This window comes from Macaca mulatta, chromosome X, assembly GCF_049350105.2.
Source record: "Macaca mulatta isolate MMU2019108-1 chromosome X, T2T-MMU8v2.0, whole genome shotgun sequence".
In the NCBI taxonomy this organism is placed as follows: domain Eukaryota; kingdom Metazoa; phylum Chordata; class Mammalia; order Primates; family Cercopithecidae; genus Macaca; species Macaca mulatta.
In genome coordinates, this window is record NC_133426.1 from 84,342,303 (window position 1) to 84,350,076 (window position 7,774).

The 7,774-nt window shown below is 41.4% G+C and overlaps 1 long non-coding RNA gene across 1 annotated transcript; it reads right to left on the reverse strand.

The window, feature by feature from the left end:
• Positions 1 to 3,826: 3,826 nt before the first annotated feature.
• LOC144338775 (uncharacterized) lies at positions 3,827 to 7,624 on the reverse strand. Its single transcript, XR_013413155.1, has 2 exons — positions 6,422 to 7,624; positions 3,827 to 4,764 (listed from the first exon to the last, which is right to left on the reverse strand). It is a non-coding gene; the product is annotated as an uncharacterized LOC144338775 (long non-coding RNA).
• Between the last annotated feature and the right edge of the window lie 150 nt (positions 7,625 to 7,774).

Sequence of the window (7,774 nt, forward strand, 5' to 3'; positions counted from 1 at the left end):
TTTTGTGATCTCATTGTTGATGGTCTCTGCTATTTTACTATGCGGTCTAAAGTGACTGCACGTGAAACCATACTTGATGACAAGAAAAGGGACAGAAAAGGGACAGAAAGAAGTCTCATCTACCACCATAGAGAATGCTAAACCCATCAACTTCTGTGTGAATTTCTACTGTCGTTTCATGGTATCTGGATTCTCTAGCCAGTTTACAGCCCAACGACTTGCCAGTTTTCTTGATTTCCTTTTCCGTAGGTTCACTGGGGGCACACCGGTATTCAGTGAGTTGTTTAAGTAGCAGCGACTATTGACAGCTTTAGCCTCTCAGAAAATCTTGGGCTTTCCTAATGTAGCTTATGGATGATCTTGTTTCTCTAACCCCGATTTTTTTTTTAAAGTTACTTATTTATTTTGAATAAGTAATACATTAACATGGATCAAAAATTAAAGTAATAAGTTTTACATTTAGAACCCCCATACCTACTCCTGTCCCCATCTTTACACTTTCTACTCCAATAAATAACATTATTCGTTTCTTATATATCCTTTCAGTGTTCCTTCTTCTTCTTCTTTTCTTTTTTGTAGAGACAGGGGTCTTGGTATGTTGTCCAGGATGGTCTCGAACTCCTTGCCTCCAGCGATTATCCGGCTTTGGCCTCCCAAAGGGCTGGGATACAGTCGTGAGCCACCATGTCCTGCCGGTGTTTCTTTAGGCAACCACAAGCTATATATATATATATTTTAATAGAGACAGGAGACAGGGTTTCTCTCTGCCACCCAGACCAGAGTGTAGTGGCGCCATCATAGCTTACTGCAGCTTTGATATGGAATGAGCTCCCTCATTCTTAAGCTTCATATAGTACAGTATTCAATTGTATTGATGTACCATAGTTTAACTAGTCCTTTATTGACAGACACTTGGGATTTTTCCTGTCTCTTGCTATGACAAACAACGAGAAAATGTACATACATAAATACATAAAGTCCAGATCTATCCTTACACTAGATTCACAGAAATGAAACTGCTGGCTCAAAGGGTAAATCTATTAGCTCTTTGTGTCACTTAGAGTTTACCAGCCATATGTGTGAAGAAGAGATCAATTTTTTTTTTTTTTTTTTTTGAGACAGAGTCTCGCTCTGTCGCCCAGGCTGGAGTGCAGTGGCGAGATCTCGGCTCACTGCAAGCTCCGCCTCCTGGGTTCACGCCATTCTCCTGCCTCAGCCTCCCGAGTAGCTGGGACTACAGGCGCCTGACACCACGCCCGGCTAATTTTTTGTATTTTTAGTGGAGACAGGGAGACGGGGTTTCACCGTGTTAGCCAAGATGGTCTCAATCTCCTGACCTCGTGATCCGCCCGCCTCGGCCTCCCAAAGTGCTAGGATTACAGGCGTGAACAACCGCGCCCGGCAAAACTTTACCTTTTCTTTTTCTTTTTTTTTTAATACAAATAGAAACATCTTTTTATTGAAATAAGTCAAGGTATTAAATGAAGAGTTATGTTAAACATACTACAATGGATTATAACTGTCTATTAAATTATATCCCCAAAGAAACTATAAACTTCTAAAGGCAAGAAATATATCTTTCTGCTTGGCATAGAGCAAGTATTCAACATATGAATACCTAAATTAGTACAGGAGCAGACACAGGAACATTTATGTTTCCTTACATTCAAGGCAAGAGTTTGATTAGTACCATAGAGCCAAACTGAAGTGACAAAAATAATATTATTTATGTACGATTAAGGCAGCTTATGAAAAAAGTCATGTTTAATTATGATACTAATTAACACTCATTGAACAAAATGGAATTTAGACCTAAGATGGAAAGGAGTGGTATTGTTTGTTCGTAACTCACAAAGAAGCCTGTGTTTTCACTTAACCTCTAAAGGAATTCTATTTCACTGCCACTTTATGTAACTTATTTTCCTGGTTTTTCCACCACTCTTATATCCTTCGATGCTGGTATTTTCTAGGTCAAGATGAGATTTAAAGTAAGTTCTTTTAAAAAGCTGATTCTAAAGAATAAAAGTTTAGCCTCCTATGTTAGAAAATTGGTTAATGTAGAGTGACAGATATAATACCAAAGTGTTGCAACAGTCTGATATGGACATCAAATGGCCTGAATACACCAAAGAGGATTTTTGGGACTCTCGTGGTAAAAAAATATAGTACAACCTGAATATTAAAAATCCTTTTTTTCGGTTTAACAAACAATTGTGCCACATCACTATTTCTATCATCACTGAATAAGCTTTTTCTTGTTAACTGTATCACTACCGTTTGCATGATTTTTGGCCAGAATTTTCAAAGCTGCTGTCCGAGGGGACTAGAGATGCCAGGATGCTAACACTTCCATGGTCAGCCTCCAAATAAGGTCTGTTGTTGTTTCCATTGCATAGTATAATTTAGAAGAGATTTAAATATTTATAATCTTTACAAGTTATATAAGAGTATGCTAGTGAACAGATAAAATGTTTAGCGATGAACTGTTTAAATGTACTTGCTGTAGAGATGATATAATTAATTTTCTGTAAAAAAAACTTTTTTCTTTGCTAAGAGACACTGAAATATTTGTTGGACGATAAAAGAGACAAATTTATTTTGTTTATTTATAGGTGGCAAAAAATAAAATTAAAATTTATTAAAACATATTTGCTGTTTATATAACAAAATATATGGTTTGTATCTAATTTTATAATTAAATAAAGAAATCTAGAATATCTAGATTGTGTAAAGTGAAAATCTATATGCTAAATATAATGCTTGGAAAGTATCTCAAATAAAAACGGGGAAATGAAGTACAGAATATATGAGAAAAACATAATATATAAAATTTACATTTTAATAGCATCTGATTTCCAGCTCTGTAATTTAATTTGCATATCCTGGCCCTACTCCAAAAATTCTGATTTAATTGGTTTGGGGTAGGGCCACAACATTGGTATTTTTTTTTTTTTTTAAAGCTTCCCAGGTAGTCCTAATGTGCCACCAGGATTAAGAATTGTTGCCCTGAAATATAAAAACTTTACCTTTTCTATATAGCTATGCTGTTGTCTCAAGACCATTGATTTAAAATAAAAGTCCATTATTACCCCACTGATTTGACTCGGTACTAATTTTCTATATGCATTTGGTTCTATTTATAGACTTTCTATTCTGTCCCATTGGTCTTTCTACTCATGTTCCAGTGACTCAATGTGTGCGTTTTTCATTTTGCAAGGTTAGCTCACCATAGTTTTATTAGGGAGGGGACCGGTACTGTAACAAAGATTGTACACAAGCAGTTTAAACAAGATAGAAGTTGATTTCTCTGTCATGTTAACAGTATAGAGGTAAGTGGTCCAGGGCTGGTGAGAAAGCACTACCATCACTGAGGCCAAGGTGGCTGCCCCAGCTTCTGCCATCTCCTAGTCAAGGGCCAAAAGACAGCATGAACTTTCCTTTTCAGGGTCACTATGTGGCAATGGCTTACATCAGTTGTCCAGAACTTGGTCACATGGCCACTCCAAGCCACAAGGAAGATGGAGAAATGTAGTCTCTTGCTGGATAGCCATGTGTTTGATTAAAATTTAGGAGTTCTATTAGTAAAGAAAGGGAAAATGGTCTCTGTCACAATGGTGACCTGATGGTAAGGACCCCAATGTAGAAGGTATTGGGGCATTGTAACGTAAATAATGGCATAAACTTTCCTCCAGGAATTCACAATAGAGGATTGGTACAGAGGAGTCTAGGATTCATATAGGCTCTACCTCTTACCTTCACATTTTTGGGATTCTCTTTGCTTAGAATTGTATTTACTATTTGTTAGAGCTCTTGCACACTCTTTCTCTTTTTCTGCATATGTTGCTGTATGTGTGCATTTTTTTGTTGTTCTTTTCTCACTGCTTTACTCACATGTCCCCGGAGTTATCAATCTATTTTTGAGGCAACTCTTGGGGCTTGTTAATGAATTAATTGGCAAAAAGAAGCCTCTCAGGGAACAAAAGCCCGAGCCTGTTTATACCTCTGAACTTCCTATCTCCTCTCCTTTGCTATCTCCTTTGAACGTGATAAAGAATAGACAATTTAAGTGGCTCAAGTAAGTGGCTCTTTTATATTTACAGAAGGCTACACTTGTATATAAAAGGGGATCTGGGTAATAGATAACGAAAGGATAGGAAAAAGCCACAAAGGAAAGATTCTATAACCTTAGAGAGACCATATGATTTACCACCTAAACTGGGATACTTTAAAGAGTTTAGGTAGGCTGGGCGTGGTGGCTCACGCCTGTAGTCCTAGCTACTTGGGGGACTGAAGCAGGAGGATCCCTTGAACCCCGGAGGTTGAGCCTGATTGCAGTGAGCTGATTGCTGGACTGCACTCCAGCCTGGGAGACAGAGCAAGGTCCTGTCTTTCAAACAAGCAAACAACACCCCCCACAAAAAAAAAATAACCACACACAGATTTTTTGGGGGCATACACGTATTTTGATCAGTTGCTTAGCTATCTCTGTCTCTAATACCATGTTACTGGTAATTTTCTGAAAAATGTATTTTTTTCAATATGGTCTTATTGTTTTAAGTTTTTTCATAAAATTGCCTGCAATCTGTCTCACGATTGCATTTTATGGTTAACAAATTTAACATTACAGGTATCTTCAATTGATTTTTCTCTATAGATCATGTCTACCTAAAAGGAAGAAGTGTAGGCAAAATATGGAGAGGTCATTTCGGCCATGGCTGAGAACTGCAGCCTGGGACACACTTCCAGGTTGCCTTGAACAGTACTCTGGAGAACAATGGGGAGGTTCAAATTTTTTAAGAAAAAAGGATGAATCAGGGGAGGGGGTAATTGCAAAGTTGTTTGTCAAGAATTCTCATTGGTTTAAATAAATTACATTGGGCTGGGTGTGGTGGCTCACACCTGTAATCCCAGCACTTTGGGAGGCCGAGTCAGGAAGATCACTTGAGGTCAGGAGTTCGAGACCAGCCTGGCCAACATGGTGAAACTCCGTCTCTACTAAAAATACAAAATTAGCCAGGTGCGTTGGCATGCACCTGTAATCCCAGCTACTCAGGAGGCTGAGGTATGAGAACCGCTTGAATCCGGGAAGCGGAAGTTGTAGTGAGCCGATATTGTGTCCCTGCACTCCAGCCTGGGCAACAGAGTCAGACTCCGTCTCAAAAAAAAAAAAAAAAAAAAAAAAAAACCAACAAGGGAGTCTCTCTAGACCAAACTAGAAAGATGGACTCTCATATCCACATCATAACCTCATCATGGGAGTTACATCTCATCACTTTTGCCACATTCTATTGGTTAGAAGCCAGTCATAGGTCCAGCTCACATTCAAGGGGAGGAAATTATAGAAAGATGTGAACACTAGAGGGCAGAGATCATGGGCACCATCTTAGAATTCTTCCCAGTGTTCCCTGGGAAATGGCTCCGAGATTGAGATTTGTGTGCAGGTGGATTACTGGGGGTTGCTTCTGGGAACAACACCTGTAAAGGAGTAAGGAAATCAGACTTGGGATAGAGAGGGATAAGTTTCAATAGAGGCTTCAGCCAACCCCACAGACAGTTCTGAAGCAGAGCTGGTCCTTTAAGAGATGTCCTGAAATGAAGCAAAGAAGCCAGGCCTTTAGAACTGCATTGAGCAATCACTGACGGATGCCCCAGGGAAGTGGGTATAACCTTAGGCAAGGCAGCTTCCTTCAACAGAGGGCAGTTTCTGGGGAGAGACTCAGCTGTGAGCTGTCAGTAACTAATACTCCCATCAGCTAATAATGAGTGCCTCAGTTCTGAAAGGGAATCTGAGTGATATATCATCATTACACTTGGTTAACTGGAATATCTCCTCAGTCAGTATACATATTTTCCCAGCACCGTGAATAAAAGTCAGTTGAATGAGAAATTGAAAGTACCTCTGATTGGTCCCCTCCTGCAACCAATCAGGCTGGTGGCAGGCCAAGTTTTCATTTGTATAGGAGTGTAACTGTGTAACTTCACTTCAGCTTCTGATTGGTCGCTTTCTGCAACCAATCAGACTGATCATGGACCACTACTTCATTTGCATGGGGTGTAATGGGAAACCTCTAGAGGGTATTTAAACCCCAGAAACTTCTGTAATCAAGCTCTTGAGCTGCTTGCTCAGGCCTGCTCTCGCCCTGTGGAGTATACTCTTGAAACCGCCTTTGCAAAAATCATAACTGAGGAAATTATGACAGTGAAAGAGATCAGACCTTACCTACCCTATCTTCCTTCTAACTTCTAAAATGTCTTTGTTCATTCCTGGGTATAGGGCAAACTAGCCTTGGGAAGGAATTTATAGTGTAAACTCTGAGACAAAATTGATAATAGCCCTTTCCCCTTCTTGGTGGGGACCAGATTAGAAATTACGGTTTAGGGACCATGCAGCCTTTGGCTGCAAAAGTCTGAACCTCCCCACATTGCTCCTGGGAATAACATCACCATTGCAAAACCTAAGATCAGTGCTTGAGATGTTTTGCAGCCCCTGCATTCTCATGCAGCAGAGGACACCACCCAGACTGATAATCTGGCTCAACTAGCTCCAGGATCCTACCCAGGAAGAACTCACTTTTGCAAGAATTCACTTCGACCCCCTGTTAGTTCATCTTCATTCCGACCAATTAGCACTCCCGACTTTCCCAACCCATACCCGCCAAATTATCCTTAAAAACTCTGATTTTGGAATGCTCAAGAAGACTGATTTGAGTGATAATAAAACTCTGGTCTCCCGCACAACCGCTCTGCGTGAATTACTCTTTCGCCATTGCAATTTCCCTGTCTTGATAAATCAGCTCTGTCTAGGCAGCGGACAAAGTGAACCCATTGGGCGGTTACACTTTCGTTTTCAATACATCTCTGCTTTTATTGCTTAATTCTTTCCTTGCTTTGTGCATTTTGTCCAGTTCTTAGTTCAAGGCTCCAAGAATTTGGACACCCCCACAGGTAACAAGACTACAGGTGCCCGCCACCACGTCTAGCTAACTTTTTGTATTTTTAGTAGAGATGGGGTTTTGCTATGTTGCTCAGGCTGATCTCGATCCACCTGGCTCGAGCAATCCGCCAGCCTTGGCCTCCCAAAGTGCCGGGATTAAAGGCCTGGGCCAAGGCGGCTGGCCCACTAAACTTCTTTGTGCATCAGCTACTTCATTTGCCTAATGAGGATGAAAGTAGTCACTTCTGCGTTTTGTGAGCTTTGGTTAATACACGAAAAATGCCATATCTGTTTGCCATTAGCATCCATCATGCCATAACCAAAAAAATTACATTGCATTTTTATTTTTAAAAAGGTGGGGGCCAGAGTGGACCTGGGCCTTTTCCAACTTATGAGAGGTCTCTTATTAAGCAAGCCTTAAGTAGCAGAATTCCATGAAGGGAGCTGGGAAACCAAGATTTTCTAAAAGGAGGTGGCATTTGCATTAATCCTGGCAGGGCAGCTGCGAATTCCACGGGATTGGGGGTGGCGCCTTTTCCAAGGCAGTCCTGGGCTTACGCTGGGCTGCGGCTGCTCCGGGCGCGTTTCCGGGAAACGCAGCGGCGCCGACCTTGGGTCTCGCACATTCTTCACGTCCGTTCGTAGCGTCACCCGGATCTTCGCCGCCTCACTTGTGGGCCCCTTGGCGACGCTTCCCGCTCCGCCCCTAAGTCGGGAAGGTTCCTTGCGGTTCGCGGCGTGCCGGACGTGACAAACGGAAGCCGCACGTCTCACTAGTACCTTCGCAGACGGACAGCGCCAGGGAGCAATGGCAGCGCGCCGACCGCGATGGGCCGTGGC